Source organism: Orcinus orca, chromosome 1 (genome assembly GCF_937001465.1).
Source record: "Orcinus orca chromosome 1, mOrcOrc1.1, whole genome shotgun sequence".
Classification (NCBI taxonomy): domain Eukaryota; kingdom Metazoa; phylum Chordata; class Mammalia; order Artiodactyla; family Delphinidae; genus Orcinus; species Orcinus orca.
Genome location: NC_064559.1, coordinates 101,921,217 through 101,941,256, shown reverse-complemented (window position 1 = coordinate 101,941,256; position 20,040 = coordinate 101,921,217). Strand labels below are relative to the sequence as shown.

The 20,040-nt window shown below is 39.7% G+C and overlaps 3 long non-coding RNA genes across 8 annotated transcripts in view; 1 reads left to right on the top strand and 2 right to left on the bottom strand.

Annotated features, from left to right (window-relative positions):
• Window positions 1–13,887, bottom strand: part of LOC117198720 (uncharacterized) — a 29,091-nt gene extending 15,204 nt beyond the window's left edge. The window contains exon 1 of one of the 4 annotated variants that reach the window (XR_007474055.1): window positions 13,872–13,887. This is a non-coding gene — a long non-coding RNA (uncharacterized LOC117198720). Of the gene's footprint in view, window positions 1–67; window positions 192–6,359; window positions 6,375–6,986; window positions 7,110–13,871 lie in introns of those variants that run through there. The other 3 variants (XR_007474050.1, XR_007474058.1, XR_007474049.1) reach the window with 3 other exon arrangements.
• LOC125962612 (uncharacterized) overlaps window positions 1–20,040 on the top strand; it is a 27,927-nt gene extending 7,887 nt beyond the window's left edge. For 2 of the 3 annotated variants that reach the window (XR_007474047.1, XR_007474046.1), the window contains exon 2: window positions 19,876–20,040. This is a non-coding gene — a long non-coding RNA (uncharacterized LOC125962612). Of the gene's footprint in view, window positions 1–12,528; window positions 12,955–19,875 lie in introns of those variants that run through there. The other variant, XR_007474044.1, reaches the window with a different exon arrangement.
• On the bottom strand, window positions 12,532–13,865 carry LOC125962626 (uncharacterized). Its single transcript, XR_007474060.1, has 2 exons — window positions 13,245–13,865; window positions 12,532–13,118 (listed from the first exon to the last, which is right to left on the bottom strand). It is a non-coding gene; the product is annotated as an uncharacterized LOC125962626 (long non-coding RNA).

The window sequence follows — 20,040 nt, the reverse complement described above, 5'->3', positions numbered from 1 at the left end:
CGGTCTCCAGCATAAACTCAACATTCGGGGGCCCGAGAACAAAGTTGAACTGAAGAATCATACTCACCAGGTTCGCCAAAGTCAATCAGAACTCGAGTAGCAGGAGGATAGCTGTCGTGCAGCAGAGGCCCTTTTTATTGGTGTTTGCTGCCCCACCCAGGGGGAAGTGGAGCTACCAAAACTGGCCTGGTTCAGTCATTACCCAACCAAATGCAAATCCATCCATAACTGGCTTGGCAGGGACTCTGAAAACAGGAAATGTCCTGCGCCAGGATCTCCTCACTGGATTATGTTCTCATGACTCACAGAGTCCCTGCCTTAGTTCTCCGTTTCAGTGGTTTATGGCAGTGGGAGGATCTTGAAGCTTCTCTAACTTACAGACAAACGTTCCGTTTCTTGATTGGGGAAGATGACCCTTTTCTATCTTTCACCTTCCTTGACTTCTAAAACTGCCTGCCTAGTTGCACTTGAACTGGTGGCCATTTTATTGTGCATACTGGTTTGAGAAAGGCCTGGCTACCTGGTGACACCGTTCTCTTTATCTCAAGCCCCTCTTATAATGCATTTCCTCTTGATCCATGGCTTGCTAAGTGAAGTCTCTTCTCCTCTTCTAAAATGGACTGAGGGAAGGTTGCAGATCATCTCTGATGACTTCCCACCGTGATACTTAAATACGTTTAGTAAAGTGGCCACCTCTAGGGACGCCCTTTCACTGTTTTGCTCCTTCAAATTAATAACATCCAGCAGTCACATTCTTATGAACTTTGTAAATCTTGTTCACTTCCGGCTACAAGGAATTCACTAGGAGCGTAGCATCACCTACCATAATTCCAATCAGCTGGCAGATCAGAACCTAGACTTACAATACAAACCAAGCCTTTTACTCATACCTCCCAAACATGACATAACACATGCTCTTACCTAATTTCTCCCAAAGGACCTCTTTGGATTTCTTCAACTTTTGAAGAAAGCTCAGAGGAGTGTTTAAATATTCTGGCTTCCTTTCCCTTTGAAATTTTTGGAAAACTCTATCTAATATGCAATGCCATTCAAGTCACTAATTTTATATGTATTTAATATTTACAAATTATTTAAATACATGTTTTGTTTCACATCAAGTCTAGGGGTAAATTCCAGAGAAAGTTGATATCCCTTTATTAAAAATGCAGTCACTGAGGTTCATTGCCATTCATATACAACTTCTTAATGATTAATAATAAGTTTGTTAAAATTTTAACCTACGTTTTACATTTTCCATTTTGCTCATTGTGGAACATATGTCAAATAAGCCTATTTCCTGCTCTACTTTCTTCATAGAATTTGTCAGTGTGCTGGAAGGAAGGTTTGGTGGTTAATTTATGGGTCAGCTTCCCTGGCATATGGTCCCCGGTTATCTGGTCAAACATTATTCTGGGTGTTTCTGTAAGGATGTTTTGCACGAGAGTATTATTTACAACAGTGGCCTGAGTAAAGGTGGTTGCCTTCTATAAGGTGGGAATTCCTCTTCCAATCCACTGACTGCCTCAATGGAACAAGGCTGACCGTCACCGAGGTAAAAGACGATTACCCTGTTGGATGGGCTTCCAGCAGGCTTTCAGCTCTGCAGATTTTGAGTTTGCCAAACTTTGTAATCTCTCTATCTCTCTCAATCTCTCTCTCTCTCTCTCTCTCTCTCTCTCTATCTATCTATATTTTATACATTACAATATTTAATTTGAATATTTCATCTGGCTTATCATGTACAAGATTACATATGGTCAATTAAAATAAAACATTTCCAAGTTATTATAAAGTAAAGTTAAAGTAAAAAATACTACTGTTACATGACACCTCTGATGTGGAATTATGACAAATATAATGAACTTTTAGAAAATAACTGAAGTTCAGGAACCAGTGCCCTAGCATGTTCTCCAAATACCTTATTTCTACCTTTTCAGAGATTCAGCTGTCAAGAGTTCTTCTACAGTTCCTCTCTTCTCTCCTGGACCTGAGCACTACTCTTTTCTCTGCTGTCCCCTTGGGCACTGAAGCTTCTCGTGATGGGCCGTGGCTGGTGAAGGGCCCTGTCTGGTTTAGAAATAAAGTTGCAACTCTCACTTTATATTACTGTGGAATGTGGGAACACATGTTTTATGGAATCAGGATGTCCCTCTCACCTGACATGAACACTGCCTTAGAGTGCCGTCGTGTGCTTAAAATTCCTTTATCAGGAAATAAATCCCTTGTATTCCATAAGTAAATATCAGGTTTCAATTGTGTGAAACCAAAAATAGATATAAGATACCACTTAAGACTCACAGCATCACATATAAGTGATTGAGAGCTGGGTTGGGAGTGGAGAGAAGATCAGAGCTCTAAGGTCTGAAATCTAGATGAAATATGGACTTAGGGCTCATCTGAAATACTTGCTTTCTTCTGCTCTTTCCAAACATGTTTTATGGCTTTGAAGACAGTAATATGAAAAGGTTTTCACTGTTTATTCTCGATCTTCCTTTTCAACCCTCCAGAACCCTCAACCTGCCATATTACCTTCACTGCCGCATATATACAACATAACCGTCCAAGTTGGTACTCTGACATGTTGCCCATGCATTTAGTAATAATCCTTTCCTATCTTTCATATTCTACCTGCAGTCTGAAGGAAGAACTGGCCTAGTAACGTGTCTTGGGCAATTAATCAGGAAGCTTCTTAGGAATGTCATTTTATAATGGAAAAGGAGGAAGAAGAGGAGAATGAAGAGGAGAGGAAGAGAAAGAGGAGACACTTGAGACTTGAGAAGAGTCACCAGATAAGCATGTGCCAGAAGACCAGGACCTAACCTTTCTCTCAAGCTCAGCCACACCTTCACTACTATAAACCATTTAAATATTATAATAAATGGCTATAAAAATGAAATTACAGTATATAATATATAATTGGGAAAACATAAAGTTGTTCAAAAATGAACACATCTAATAAACTGCCAAGAAAAATCACTGCTTATATTTTGCTCTATTTAGTGTTAGGTGTTTTCTCTTTTCATAAACCCACAGACATGCATACATGTCTTTCAGGTTACTGATCTGAGATCCTTTATCTTTTGCAACATAGATGCCTCCAGCCGTTAGTTGCTCTCTATGCACTGCATCACATTTATCCCTAAAGGTCTTCTATGCTTTATTTCCATTTTTATTCATCCCAAAGTATTTTCTATTTATTTGTTATTTCTTCTTCGAGCCATTGTTTATTTAGGAATGTGTTTCCAAACTCAAAGATGTCACAGAAGCAGAGACTAGAATGGTGGTCAGCAGGGGCTGAGGGGTTCGGCAAAAGAGGAGATGTTGGACAATGGGTACAAACCTGCATCATACGATGAAGAAGCTCTGGGAGTCTACGGAACATCATAATGAGTCTAGTTAATAACACTCAGTTGTGTAGTTGAAACTTGCTCAGAAAATAGACCTTAAGCATTCTCATCACGCACACACACACACACACACACACATACACACACACACACAAACACACAATTACACGGACATAGGCATATTTAAATAGTTAATGGTGAAGTGATTAATGTATTAAGTGACTGATGGTGGTAATCACTGCACAAAGTACACATATGTCAAATCATCTCATTATGTACCACAAATATGTCCAGTTTAATTTGTCAATACGACCTCAATAATACCGGATGGAAAAGGTGAAAGAGAAACCATCCTACAAAACCGTAAGAAAGTTTCAGAATCTTTGTGTTCCTTGTCCTCCTTGCCTTTCTTAGGCTCTGATACTACTCTCTGAGAGAGCTTCCCTTAACAATTCTTCTCTGCGGGCCTTGTATCCACCTCACAGTGGATAATCCCTTCTCGTCACCTATACTGACCACATCTGAAGTAGGTAGTGTGGAAAGGGGGGAAAGGAGGGCTGGAAAGTCGTTACAATTCTTGAAAAATCAGTCTTTTTTGTTTTGGCACATACTTTATTTCGTTGTCAATTCCCTCAAACACTTATTAGACACCCGACATAATTCATTCTTCCAATCATTTCTGTGTCCCACGGACCTCACTCAGGTCCTCTTCTGGAAGTAATTTTCTGGCCTGATTAAATTCCTGCCTTGATCCCTGAACATAATTCAACTACCATGAGGCTCCCTGACACACAGGTGGATAGACTTCCACTTCTCCCTCTTTTCTCTGTTGTTACAGTCAACTGAAATTGGACTTCAAGTTCAAAACCACTTCTAATCACATATCTTACACTTTAGGGCTTACAAGTGTTGAGTTTCCTAATTCATCAAGCTTCTGAATATCTGGGCTATTTTTTTCTTTCCATTTTTCTGAACTGCCAACCGGAAATCTTTTTCTGAACATACATTAATTGAAATACCCTGGTCAAATCAACAAGTGACCAATATTTGGTCTGCATCTCAGAATACCATGGACAACCACTACTGCAAACATTTTGCCATTGAATAAAATGTATCACCACATTTATGGCTTCCAATATCAGATTCCTTGCCAAACACCTCCAGACTCTAAGCCAATGCCATAATTTTAAGATTTTTTATAGAAGCCTCCCACCTCAAAGACTAATTTCTGTGTCAGGTCAAATAACACTAGCTAGAGGAGAGACAACTCCCAAATATCAGTGTTGATTTCTCACTCTTGTAATAGTCTGATAAGCGTTGGGCAGTAATCTGGACATCTTTTTTTTCCTGCAGTTCTGGCATCTTGGACTCCTTTACTTCTAGGACCACAAGAAGAGATATGCTTAAAGAACACAACCCTTTTCACGGCTTACTGGATCTGTAAGCTACACACTTAGAAAACAAGCTGCATAGCAACAGTCATTTTGTAAATCTAGATAAACATTGGAAACCCAAGTGTCCCCCCAAAGTGGGGTCAAATCGGTCAGGAAAGTAATTTCAGACGTGAGAAAATATAATAAGACACTGAGGTTGTTGAGTTTTGCAGTAAGAAGAACGTGTTGTGCACGTGGAGAGCAGGCAGCACTTTGCCTGGCAAGGACCCTTTACACTTCCCTTTATTTGTACTACCCATGAATTCAGAAATACTATAATTTTATGCAGAATATCCCAATAATTTCCCAAAGCATTTAATGTGTCACATGATGTTATAAATACGGTTAAGTTGGAAAAGAAAAGGAACCCAGAATATGAAAGTGTAGTATACTTTAAGAATCTCCGTATGTGCTGTGCTCGGTATGTCTGAGCCTCTTTCCTGCTAGAGCAAACATGGTGATGGTGGTGATGGTGGTGACAGTGATGATGACAGAGATAATGATGACTTGCCACCTCACAAAGTGCTAATTATGTGCCCAGCATTGTGGCAACTGAATTACACACATTCATGTAAATTTTATGCCTAAGCCAGTTGGCACTGTAAAGGTGATTTTCCCCACATTTTAGTAAAGGGATTGAACTTCTGAGGAGTTAAATAATTTGTTCCTCAAATCAATCAAGCAATAATTAAGAAAATAACCTGGATTTGAAATTATATACAAATAATCATCGATATAACTCAAAATTCACATAACACTGGTTGTGAGAGCCTGAAATTTGGATCGAAGAAGGATAGAAATCAACCAAAATTATGATATGATATTGCTAAAAGCAGGTTTTCAAAGAAACAAAATACTTTTACCATCACAAAAAAAATTGTATTTTATTCAGGAAATGGAGGATAAGTAACAATTGCTCATCTGGCAGAAACCGTTGCCTAGATGACAGACACACACAGAAGACACTGAGAGAATCCTCAGAGGGCGCTCAGGAGGAGAGATACTGCTCTTCCCTCTGAGGCTCTGGGATGCTTTTTCGGATACCTCCCAGAGGGAAGCAGCATAGCAGACTCAGATAGGAAACCTCTGACCGTCAGGAATCCCCACACGCACACTGCAGGCTGAAGAGTGGAAAGCTTCTCCTGTATCCATGATAGGCTTTGAAGAGAAGATGAAGATGGAGCTGTGGAACTAGATGAGCTGATTGTCCTTATCCTTTCCAGGGGCAGATAAAACCTGAAGCTGTTACTTGTTCTTGGGTGGGCACTTCTGCTGGCATTGCTCGGGAGGTGGCACAGGAGTGCATTTCTCAGGGCACTTTACAGGTTGGCAAGGGTCTGTACCCTTTTTAGGTGAGCAAGGATCAGGGCACTTTGTTGGGCACACTGGAGGTATCTTGCACTGCTGCTTGCACTGCTGCTCTTGAGAAGACATCTTTCTGGAGTCTTAATATCTGAAAGAAAGTATATGACCATGTTCACCATAAGGAATTCCTTCAGAGAGAAGACCCAAAGCTTTGACAACTCAAATAGACAGGATCTCTCCAATCTCTAAAAATGGGTGTTAATCTCTTTAATACCTTTTAATGAATTTCTGACTTCTCTCTCGTTCTTTAGCAAATCTATTCATCAGCCCAGAGACAACCTTCTCTTTTCTCATACAACATTTCCAAAGAAAATATCTTTTTTTAAAAGAAACCAGCAGTGTTTTCTCTTTTGGTTTCTTTGTTCTTCTTTTTTTAATGAAAACCTCATCTTTAAAAAAGGCCATCACAAGTTCTAAAATCCTGGGCAAACTCACAAGCAATTTCTATCACCATTTTTTCTCATGAGGTCCCGACATGATTACTTATGTACAAAGCAAAGGGCAATCAGGATGAATGTAAGGGCATCACACCTTCTAAGATTAATGCCTCTGAAATCACAACAGAGGTCCAACAGAAAGGCACAGAAAAAGGTAAATACTTTACTCTTTATCCCTTCATGTCAAAATTTCCATTTAATTTCTTGTTCAATAGAGGAATTCAAACTAGGTATCAGAAATCTAGTAAATACAATATAACATTGTGCCCAGATTCCAAGTTCCCATCCACTAAGTAACATTATACCCTTGATCATAACTTTGGACCCATCAAATTTGCGGTCTCCAGCATAAACTCAACATTCGGGGGCCCGAGAACAAAGTTGAACTGAAGAATCATACTCACCAGGTTCGCCAAAGTCAATCAGAACTCGAGTAGCAGGAGGATAGCTGTCGTGCAGCAGAGGCCCTTTTTATTGGTGTTTGCTGCCCCACCCAGGGGGAAGTGGAGCTACCAAAACTGGCCTGGTTCAGTCATTACCCAACCAAATGCAAATCCATCCATAACTGGCTTGGCAGGGACTCTGAAAACAGGAAATGTCCTGCGCCAGGATCTCCTCACTGGATTATGTTCTCATGACTCACAGAGTCCCTGCCTTAGTTCTCCGTTTCAGTGGTTTATGGCAGTGGGAGGATTTTGAAGCTTCTCTAACTTACAGACAAACGTTCCGTTTCTTGATTGGGGAAGATGACCCTTTTCTATCTTTCACCTTCCTTGACTTCTAAAACTGCCTGCCTAGTTGCACTTGAACTGGTGGCCATTTTATTGTGCATACTGGTTTGAGAAAGGCCTGGCTACCTGGTGACACCATTCTCTTTATCTCAAGCCCCTCTTATAATGCATTTCCTCTTGATCCATGGCTTGCTAAGTGAAGTCTCTTCTCCTCTTCTAAAATGGACTGAGGGAAGGTTGCAGATCATCTCTGATGACTTCCCACCGTGATACTTAAATACGTTTAGTAAAGTGGCCACCTCTAGGGACGCCCTTTCACTGTTTTGCTCCTTCAAATTAATAACATCCAGCAGTCACATTCTTATGAACTTTGTAAATCTTGTTCACTTCCGGCTACAAGGAATTCACTAGGAGCGTAGCATCACCTACCATAATTCCAATCAGCTGGCAGATCAGAACCTAGACTTACAATACAAACCAAGCCTTTTACTCATACCTCCCAAACATGACATAACACATGCTCTTACCTAATTTCTCCCAAAGGACCTCTTTGGATTTCTTCAACTTTTGAAGAAAGCTCAGAGGAGTGTTTAAATATTCTGGCTTCCTTTCCCTTTGAAATTTTTGGAAAACTCTATCTAATATGCAATGCCATTCAAGTCACTAATTTTATATGTATTTAATATTTACAAATTATTTAAATACATGTTTTGTTTCACATCAAGTCTAGGGGTAAATTCCAGAGAAAGTTGATATCCCTTTATTAAAAATGCAGTCACTGAGGTTCATTGCCATTCATATACAACTTCTTAATGATTAATAATAAGTTTGTTAAAATTTTAACCTACGTTTTACATTTTCCATTTTGCTCATTGTGGAACATATGTCAAATAAGCCTATTTCCTGCTCTACTTTCTTCATAGAATTTGTCAGTGTGCTGGAAGGAAGGTTTGGTGGTTAATTTATGGGTCAGCTTCCCTGGCATATGGTCCCCGGTTATCTGGTCAAACATTATTCTGGGTGTTTCTGTAAGGATGTTTTGCACGAGAGTATTATTTACAACAGTGGCCTGAGTAAAGGTGGTTGCCTTCTATAAGGTGGGAATTCCTCTTCCAATCCACTGACTGCCTCAATGGAACAAGGCTGACCGTCACCGAGGTAAAAGACGATTACCCTGTTGGATGGGCTTCCAGCAGGCTTTCAGCTCTGCAGATTTTGAGTTTGCCAAACTTTGTAATCTCTCTATCTCTCTCAATCTCTCTCTCTCTCTCTCTCTCTCTCTCTCTATCTATCTATATTTTATACATTACAATATTTAATTTGAATATTTCATCTGGCTTATCATGTACAAGATTACATATGGTCAATTAAAATAAAACATTTCCAAGTTATTATAAAGTAAAGTTAAAGTAAAAAATACTACTGTTACATGACACCTCTGATGTGGAATTATGACAAATATAATGAACTTTTAGAAAATAACTGAAGTTCAGGAACCAGTGCCCTAGCATGTTCTCCAAATACCTTATTTCTACCTTTTCAGAGATTCAGCTGTCAAGAGTTCTTCTACAGTTCCTCTCTTCTCTCCTGGACCTGAGCACTACTCTTTTCTCTGCTGTCCCCTTGGGCACTGAAGCTTCTCGTGATGGGCCGTGGCTGGTGAAGGGCCCTGTCTGGTTTAGAAATAAAGTTGCAACTCTCACTTTATATTACTGTGGAATGTGGGAACACATGTTTTATGGAATCAGGATGTCCCTCTCACCTGACATGAACACTGCCTTAGAGTGCCGTCGTGTGCTTAAAATTCCTTTATCAGGAAATAAATCCCTTGTATTCCATAAGTAAATATCAGGTTTCAATTGTGTGAAACCAAAAATAGATATAAGATACCACTTAAGACTCACAGCATCACATATAAGTGATTGAGAGCTGGGTTGGGAGTGGAGAGAAGATCAGAGCTCTAAGGTCTGAAATCTAGATGAAATATGGACTTAGGGCTCATCTGAAATACTTGCTTTCTTCTGCTCTTTCCAAACATGTTTTATGGCTTTGAAGACAGTAATATGAAAAGGTTTTCACTGTTTATTCTCGATCTTCCTTTTCAACCCTCCAGAACCCTCAACCTGCCATATTACCTTCACTGCCGCATATATACAACATAACCGTCCAAGTTGGTACTCTGACATGTTGCCCATGCATTTAGTAATAATCCTTTCCTATCTTTCATATTCTACCTGCAGTCTGAAGGAAGAACTGGCCTAGTAACGTGTCTTGGGCAATTAATCAGGAAGCTTCTTAGGAATGTCATTTTATAATGGAAAAGGAGGAAGAAGAGGAGAATGAAGAGGAGAGGAAGAGAAAGAGGAGACACTTGAGACTTGAGAAGAGTCACCAGATAAGCATGTGCCAGAAGACCAGGACCTAACCTTTCTCTCAAGCTCAGCCACACCTTCACTACTATAAACCATTTAAATATTATAATAAATGGCTATAAAAATGAAATTACAGTATATAATATATAATTGGGAAAACATAAAGTTGTTCAAAAATGAACACATCTAATAAACTGCCAAGAAAAATCACTGCTTATATTTTGCTCTATTTAGTGTTAGGTGTTTTCTCTTTTCATAAACCCACAGACATGCATACATGTCTTTCAGGTTACTGATCTGAGATCCTTTATCTTTTGCAACATAGATGCCTCCAGCCGTTAGTTGCTCTCTATGCACTGCATCACATTTATCCCTAAAGGTCTTCTATGCTTTATTTCCATTTTTATTCATCCCAAAGTATTTTCTATTTATTTGTTATTTCTTCTTCGAGCCATTGTTTATTTAGGAATGTGTTTCCAAACTCAAAGATGTCACAGAAGCAGAGACTAGAATGGTGGTCAGCAGGGGCTGAGGGGTTCGGCAAAAGAGGAGATGTTGGACAATGGGTACAAACCTGCATCATACGATGAAGAAGCTCTGGGAGTCTACGGAACATCATAATGAGTCTAGTTAATAACACTCAGTTGTGTAGTTGAAACTTGCTCAGAAAATAGACCTTAAGCATTCTCATCACGCACACACACACACACACACACACATACACACACACACACAAACACACAATTACACGGACATAGGCATATTTAAATAGTTAATGGTGAAGTGATTAATGTATTAAGTGACTGATGGTGGTAATCACTGCACAAAGTACACATATGTCAAATCATCTCATTATGTACCACAAATATGTCCAGTTTAATTTGTCAATACGACCTCAATAATACCGGATGGAAAAGGTGAAAGAGAAACCATCCTACAAAACCGTAAGAAAGTTTCAGAATCTTTGTGTTCCTTGTCCTCCTTGCCTCTCTTAGGCTCTGATACTACTCTCTGAGAGAGCTTCCCTTAACAATTCTTCTCTGCGGGCCTTGTATCCACCTCACAGTGGATAATCCCTTCTCGTCACCTATACTGACCACATCTGAAGTAGGTAGTGTGGAAAGGGGGGAAAGGAGGGCTGGAAAGTCGTTACAATTCTTGAAAAATCAGTCTTTTTTGTTTTGGCACATACTTTATTTCGTTGTCAATTCCCTCAAACACTTATTAGACACCCGACATAATTCATTCTTCCAATCATTTCTGTGTCCCACGGACCTCACTCAGGTCCTCTTCTGGAAGTAATTTTCTGGCCTGATTAAATTCCTGCCTTGATCCCTGAACATAATTCAACTACCATGAGGCTCCCTGACACACAGGTGGATAGACTTCCACTTCTCCCTCTTTTCTCTGTTGTTACAGTCAACTGAAATTGGACTTCAAGTTCAAAACCACTTCTAATCACATATCTTACACTTTAGGGCTTACAAGTGTTGAGTTTCCTAATTCATCAAGCTTCTGAATATCTGGGCTATTTTTTTCTTTCCATTTTTCTGAACTGCCAACCGGAAATCTTTTTCTGAACATACATTAATTGAAATACCCTGGTCAAATCAACAAGTGACCAATATTTGGTCTGCATCTCAGAATACCATGGACAACCATTACTCCAAACATTTTGCCATTGAATAAAATGTATCACCACATTTATGGCTTCCAATATCAGATTCCTTGCCAAACACCTCCAGACTCTAAGCCAATGCCATAATTTTAAGATTTTTTATAGAAGCCTCCCACCTCAAAGACTAATTTCTGTGTCAGGTCAAATAACACTAGCTAGAGGAGAGACAACTCCCAAATATCAGTGTTGATTTCTCACTCTTGTAATAGTCTGATAAGCGTTGGGCAGTAATCTGGACATCTTTTTTTTTCCTGCAGTTCTGGCATCTTGGACTCCTTTACTTCTAGGACCACAAGAAGAGATATGCTTAAAGAACACAACCCTTTTCACGGCTTACTGGATCTGTAAGCTACACACTTAGAAAACAAGCTGCATAGCAACAGTCATTTTGTAAATCTAGATAAACATTGGAAACCCAAGTGTCCCCCCAAAGTGGGGTCAAATCGGTCAGGAAAGTAATTTCAGACGTGAGAAAATATAATAAGACACTGAGGTTGTTGAGTTTTGCAGTAAGAAGAACGTGTTGTGCACGTGGAGAGCAGGCAGCACTTTGCCTGGCAAGGACCCTTTACACTTCCCTTTATTTGTACTACCCATGAATTCAGAAATACTATAATTTTATGTGTCACATGATGTTATAAATACGGTTAAGTTGGAAAAGAAAAGGAACCCAGAATATGAAAGTGTAATATACTTTAAGAATCTCCGTATGTGCTGTGCTCGGTATGTCTGAGCCTCTTTCCTGCTAGAGCAAACATGGTGATGGTGGTGATGGTGGTGACAGTGATGATGACAGAGATAATGATGACTTGCCACCTCACAAAGTGCTAATTATGTGCCCAGCATTGTGGCAACTGAATTACACACATTCATGTAAATTTTATGCCTAAGCCAGTTGGCACTGTAAAGGTGATTTTCCCCACATTTTAGTAAAGGGATTGAACTTCTGAGGAGTTAAATAATTTGTTCCTCAAATCAATCAAGCAATAATTAAGAAAATAACCTGGATTTGAAATTATATACAAATAATCATCGATATAACTCAAAATTCACATAACACTGGTTGTGAGAGCCTGAAATTTGGATCGAAGAAGGATAGAAATCAACCAAAATTATGATATGATATTGCTAAAAGCAGGTTTTCAAAGAAACAAAATACTTTTACCATCACAAAAAAAATTGTATTTTATTCAGGAAATGGAGGATAAGTAACAATTGCTCATCTGGCAGAAACCGTTGCCTAGATGACAGACACACACAGAAGACACTGAGAGAATCCTCAGAGGGCGCTCAGGAGGAGAGATACTGCTCTTCCCTCTGAGGCTCTGGGATGCTTTTTCGGATACCTCCCAGAGGGAAGCAGCATAGCAGACTCAGATAGGAAACCTCTGACCGTCAGGAATCCCCACACGCACACTGCAGGCTGAAGAGTGGAAAGCTTCTCCTGTATCCATGATAGGCTTTGAAGAGAAGATGAAGATGGAGCTGTGGAACTAGATGAGCTGATTGTCCTTATCCTTTCCAGAGGCAGATAAAACCTGAAGCTGTTACTTGTTCTTGGGTGGGCACTTCTGCTGGCATTGCTCGGGAGGTGGCACAGGAGTGCATTTCTCAGGGCACTTTACAGGTTGGCAAGGGTCTGTACCCTTTTTAGGTGAGCAAGGATCAGGGCACTTTGTTGGGCACACTGGAGGTATCTTGCACTGCTGCTTGCACTGCTGCTCTTGAGAAGACATCTTTCTGGAGTCTTAATATCTGAAAGAAAGTATATGACCATGTTCACCATAAGGAATTCCTTCAGAGAGAAGACCCAAAGCTTTGACAACTCAAATAGACAGGATCTCTCCAATCTCTAAAAATGGGTGTTAATCTCTTTAATACCTTTTAATGAATTTCTGACTTCTCTCTCGTTCTTTAGCAAATCTATTCATCAGCCCAGAGACAACCTTCTCTTTTCTCATACAACATTTCCAAAGAAAATATCTTTTTTTAAAAGAAACCAGCAGTGTTTTCTCTTTTGGTTTCTTTGTTCTTCTTTTTTTAATGAAAACCTCATCTTTAAAAAAGGCCATCACAAGTTCTAAAATCCTGGGCAAACTCACAAGCAATTTCTATCACCATTTTTTCTCATGAGGTCCCGACATGATTACTTATGTACAAAGCAAAGGGCAATCAGGATGAATGTAAGGGCATCACACCTTCTAAGATTAATGCCTCTGAAATCACAACAGAGGTCCAACAGAAAGGCACAGAAAAAGGTAAATACTTTACTCTTTATCCCTTCATGTCAAAATTTCCGTTTAATTTCTTGTTCAATAGAGGAATTCAAACTAGGTATCAGAAATCTAGTAAATACAATATAACATTGTGCCCAGATTCCAAGTTCCCATCCACTAAGTAACATTATACCCTTGATCATAACTTTGGACCCATCAAATTTGCGGTCTCCAGCATAAACTCAACATTCGGGGGCCCGAGAACAAAGTTGAACTGAAGAATCATACTCACCAGGTTCGCCAAAGTCAATCAGAACTCGAGTAGCAGGAGGATAGCTGTCGTGCAGCAGAGGCCCTTTTTATTGGTGTTTGCTGCCCCACCCAGGGGGAAGTGGAGCTACCAAAACTGGCCTGGTTCAGTCATTACCCAACCAAATGCAAATCCATCCATAACTGGCTTGGCAGGGACTCTGAAAACAGGAAATGTCCTGCGCCAGGATCTCCTCACTGGATTATGTTCTCATGACTCACAGAGTCCCTGCCTTAGTTCTCCGTTTCAGTGGTTTATGGCAGTGGGAGGATTTTGAAGCTTCTCTAACTTACAGACAAACGTTCCGTTTCTTGATTGGGGAAGATGACCCTTTTCTATCTTTCACCTTCCTTGACTTCTAAAACTGCCTGCCTAGTTGCACTTGAACTGGTGGCCATTTTATTGTGCATACTGGTTTGAGAAAGGCCTGGCTACCTGGTGACACCGTTCTCTTTATCTCAAGCCCCTCTTATAATGCATTTCCTCTTGATCCATGGCTTGCTAAGTGAAGTCTCTTCTCCTCTTCTAAAATGGACTGAGGGAAGGTTGCAGATCATCTCTGATGACTTCCCACCGTGATACTTAAATACGTTTAGTAAAGTGGCCACCTCTAGGGACGCCCTTTCACTGTTTTGCTCCTTCAAATTAATAACATCCAGCAGTCACATTCTTATGAACTTTGTAAATCTTGTTCACTTCCGGCTACAAGGAATTCACTAGGAGCGTAGCATCACCTACCATAATTCCAATCAGCTGGCAGATCAGAACCTAGACTTACAATACAAACCAAGCCTTTTACTCATACCTCCCAAACATGACATAACACATGCTCTTACCTAATTTCTCCCAAAGGACCTCTTTGGATTTCTTCAACTTTTGAAGAAAGCTCAGAGGAGTGTTTAAATATTCTGGCTTCCTTTCCCTTTGAAATTTTTGGAAAACTCTATCTAATATGCAATGCCATTCAAGTCACTAATTTTATATGTATTTAATATTTACAAATTATTTAAATACATGTTTTGTTTCACATCAAGTCTAGGGGTAAATTCCAGAGAAAGTTGATATCCCTTTATTAAAAATGCAGTCACTGAGGTTCATTGCCATTCATATACAACTTCTTAATGATTAATAATAAGTTTGTTAAAATTTTAACCTACGTTTTACATTTTCCATTTTGCTCATTGTGGAACATATGTCAAATAAGCCTATTTCCTGCTCTACTTTCTTCATAGAATTTGTCAGTGTGCTGGAAGGAAGGTTTGGTGGTTAATTTATGGGTCAGCTTCCCTGGCATATGGTCCCCGGTTATCTGGTCAAACATTATTCTGGGTGTTTCTGTAAGGATGTTTTGCACGAGAGTATTATTTACAACAGTGGCCTGAGTAAAGGTGGTTGCCTTCTATAAGGTGGGAATTCCTCTTCCAATCCACTGGCTGCCTCAATGGAACAAGGCTGACCGTCACCGAGGTAAAAGACGATTACCCTGTTGGATGGGCTTCCAGCAGGCTTTCAGCTCTGCAGATTTTGAGTTTGCCAAACTTTGTAATCTCTCTATCTCTCTCAATCTCTCTCTCTCTCTCTCTCTCTCTATCTATCTATCTATCTATATTTTATACATTACAATATTTAATTTGAATATTTCATCTGGCTTATCATGTACAAGATTACATATGGTCAATTAAAATAAAACATTTCCAAGTTATTATAAAGTAAAGTTAAAGTAAAAAATACTACTGTTACATGACACCTCTGATGTGGAATTATGACAAATATAATGAACTTTTAGAAAATAACTGAAGTTCAGGAACCAGTGCCCTAGCATGTTCTCCAAATACCTTATTTCTACCTTTTCAGAGATTCAGCTGTCAAGAGTTCTTCTACAGTTCCTCTCTTCTCTCCTGGACCTGAGCACTACTCTTTTCTCTGCTGTCCCCTTGGGCACTGAAGCTTCTCGTGATGGGCCGTGGCTGGTGAAGGGCCCTGTCTGGTTTAGAAATAAAGTTGCAACTCTCACTTTATATTACTGTGGAATGTGGGAACACATGTTTTATGGAATCAGGATGTCCCTCTCACCTGACATGAACACTGCCTTAGAGTGCCGTCGTGTGCTTAAAATTCCTTTATCAGGAAATAAATCCCTTGTATTCCATAAGTAAATATCAGGTTTCAATTGTGTGAAACCAAAAATAGATATAAGATACCACTTAAGACTCACAGCATCACATATAAGTGATTGAGAGCTGGGTTGGGAGTGGAGAGAAGATCAGAGCTCTAAGGTCTGAAATCTAGATGAAATATGGACTTAGGGCTCATCTGAAATACTTGCTTTCTTCTGCTCTTTCCAAACATGTTTTATGGCTTTGAAGACAGTAATATGAAAAGGTTTTCACTGTTTATTCTCGATCTTCCTTTTCAACCCTCCAGAACCCTCAACCTGCCATATTACCTTCACTGCCGCATATATACAACATAACCGTCCAAGTTGGTACTCTGACATGTTGCCCATGCATTTAGTAATAATCCTTTCCTATCTTTCATATTCTACCTGCAGTCTGAAGGAAGAACTGGCCTAGTAACGTGTCTTGGGCAATTAATCAGGAAGCTTCTTAGGAATGTCATTTTATAATGGAAAAGGAGGAAGAAGAGGAGAATGAAGAGGAGAGGAAGAGAAAGAGGAGACACTTGAGACTTGAGAAGAGTCACCAGATAAGCATGTGCCAGAAGACCAGGACCTAACCTTTCTCTCAAGCTCAGCCACACCTTCACTACTATAAACCATTTAAATATTATAATAAATGGCTATAAAAATGAAATTACAGTATATAATATATAATTGGGAAAACATAAAGTTGTTCAAAAATGAACACATCTAATAAACTGCCAAGAAAAATCACTGCTTATATTTTGCTCTATTTAGTGTTAGGTGTTTTCTCTTTTCATAAACCCACAGACATGCATACATGTCTTTCAGGTTACTGATCTGAGATCCTTTATCTTTTGCAACATAGATGCCTCCAGCCGTTAGTTGCTCTCTATGCACTGCATCACATTTATCCCTAAAGGTCTTCTATGCTTTATTTCCATTTTTATTCATCCCAAAGTATTTTCTATTTATTTGTTATTTCTTCTTCGAGCCATTGTTTATTTAGGAATGTGTTTCCAAACTCAAAGATGTCACAGAAGCAGAGACTAGAATGGTGGTCAGCAGGGGCTGAGGGGTTCGGCAAAAGAGGAGATGTTGGACAATGGGTACAAACCTGCATCATACGATGAAGAAGCTCTGGGAGTCTACGGAACATCATAATGAGTCTAGTTAATAACACTCAGTTGTGTAGTTGAAACTTGCTCAGAAAATAGACCTTAAGCATTCTCATCACGCACACACACACACACACACACACATACACACACACACACAAACACACAATTACACGGACATAGGCATATTTAAATAGTTAATGGTGAAGTGATGAATGTATTAAGTGACTGATGGTGGTAATCACTGCACAAAGTACACATATGTCAAATCATCTCATTATGTACCACAAATATGTCCAGTTTAATTTGTCAATACGACCTCAATAATACCGGATGGAAAAGGTGAAAGAGAAACCATCCTACAAAACCGTAAGAAAGTTTCAGAATCTTTGTGTTCCTTGTCCTCCTTGCCTCTCTTAGGCTCTGATACTACTCTCTGAGAGAGCTTCCCTTAACAATTCTTCTCTGCGGGCCTTGTATCCACCTCACAGTGGATAATCCCTTCTCGTCACCTATACTGACCACATCTGAAGTAGGTAGTGTGGAAAGGGGGGAAAGGAGGGCTGGAAAGTCGTTACAATTCTTGAAAAATCAGTCTTTTTTGTTTTGGCACATACTTTATTTCGTTGTCAATTCCCTCAAACACTTATTAGACACCCGACATAATTCATTCTTCCAATCATTTCTGTGTCCCACGGACCTCACTCAGGTCCTCTTCTGGAAGTAATTTTCTGGCCTGATTAAATTCCTGCCTTGATCCCTGAACATAATTCAACTACCATGAGGCTCCCTGACACACAGGTGGATAGACTTCCACTTCTCCCTCTTTTCTCTGTTGTTACAGTCAACTGAAATTGGACTTCAAGTTCAAAACCACTTCTAATCACATATCTTACACTTTAGGGCTTACAAGTGTTGAGTTTCCTAATTCATCAAGCTTCTGAATATCTGGGCTATTTTTTTCTTTCCATTTTTCTGAACTGCCAACCGGAAATCTTTTTCTGAACATACATTAATTGAAATACCCTGGTCAAATCAACAAGTGACCAATATTTGGTCTGCATCTCAGAATACCATGGACAACCATTACTGCAAACATTTTGCCATTGAATAAAATGTATCACCACATTTATGGCTTCCAATATCAGATTCCTTGCCAAACACCTCCAGACTCTAAGCCAATGCCATAATTTTAAGATTTTTTATAGAAGCCTCCCACCTCAAAGACTAATTTCTGTGTCAGGTCAAATAACACTAGCTAGAGGAGAGACAACTCCCAAATATCAGTGTTGATTTCTCACTCTTGTAATAGTCTGATAAGCGTTGGGCAGTAATCTGGACATCTTTTTTTTCCTGCAGTTCTGGCATCTTGGACTCCTTTACTTCTAGGACCACAAGAAGAGATATGCTTAAAGAACACAACCCTTTTCACGGCTTACTGGATCTGTAAGCTACACACTTAGAAAACAAGCTGCATAGCAACAGTCATTTTGTAAATCTAGATAAACATTGGAAACCCAAGTGTCCCCCCAAAGTGGGGTCAAATCGGTCAGGAAAGTAATTTCAGATGTGAGAAAATATAATAAGACACTGAGGTTGTTGAGTTTTGCAGTAAGAAGAACGTGTTGTGCACGTGGAGAGCAGGCAGCACTTTGCCTGGCAAGGACCCTTTACACTTCCCTTTATTTGTACTACCCATGAATTCAGAAATACTATAATTTTATGCAGAATATCCCAATAATTTCCCAAAGCATTTAATGTGTCACATGATGTTATAAATACGGTTAAGTTGGAAAAGAAAAGGAACCCAGAATATGAAAGTGTAATATACTTTAAGAATCTCCATATGTGCTGTGCTCGGTATGTCTGAGCCTCTTTCCTGCTAGAGCAAACATGGTGATGGTGGTGATGGTGGTGACAGTGATGATGACAGAGATAATGATGACTTGCCACCTCACAAAGTGCTAATTATGTGCCCAGCATTGTGGCAACTGAATTACACACATTCATGTAAATTTTATGCCTAAGCCAGTTGGCACTGTAAAGGTGATTTTCCCCACATTTTAGTAAAGGGATTGAACTTCTGAGGAGTTAAATAATTTGTTCCTCAAATCAATCAAGCAATAATTAAGAAAATAACCTGGATTTGAAATTATATACAAATAATCATCGATATAACTCAAAATTCACATAACACTGGTTGTGAGAGCCTGAAATTTGGATCGAAGAAGGATAGAAATCAACCAAAATTATGATATGATATTGCTAAAAGCAGGTTTTCAAAGAAACAAAATACTTTTACCATCACAAAAAAAATTGTATTTTATTCAGGAAATGGAGGATAAGTAACAATTGCTCATCTGGCAGAAACTGTTGCCTAGATGACAGACACACACAGAAGACACTGAGAGAATCCTCAGAGGGCGCTCAGGAGGAGAGATACTGCTCTTCCCTCTGAGGCTCTGGGATGCTTTTTCGGATACCTCCCAGAGGGAAGCAGCATAGCAGACTCAGATAGGAAACCTCTGACCGTCAGGAATCCCCACACGCACACTGCAGGCTGAAGAGTGGAAAGCTTCTCCTGTATCCATGATAGGCTTTGAAGAGAAGATGAAGATGGAGCTGTGGAACTAGATGAGCTGATTGTCCTTATCCTTTCCAGAGGCAGATAAAACCTGAAGCTGTTACTTGTTCTTGGGTGGGCACTTCTGCTGGCATTGCTGGGGAGGTGGCACAGGAGTGCATTTCTCAGTGCACTTTACAGGTTGGCAAGGGTCTGTACCCTTTTTAGGTGAGCAAGGATCAGGGCACTTTGTTGGGCACACTGGAGGTATCTTGCACTGCTGCTTGCACTGCTGCTCTTGAGAAGACATCTTTCTGGAGTCTTAATATC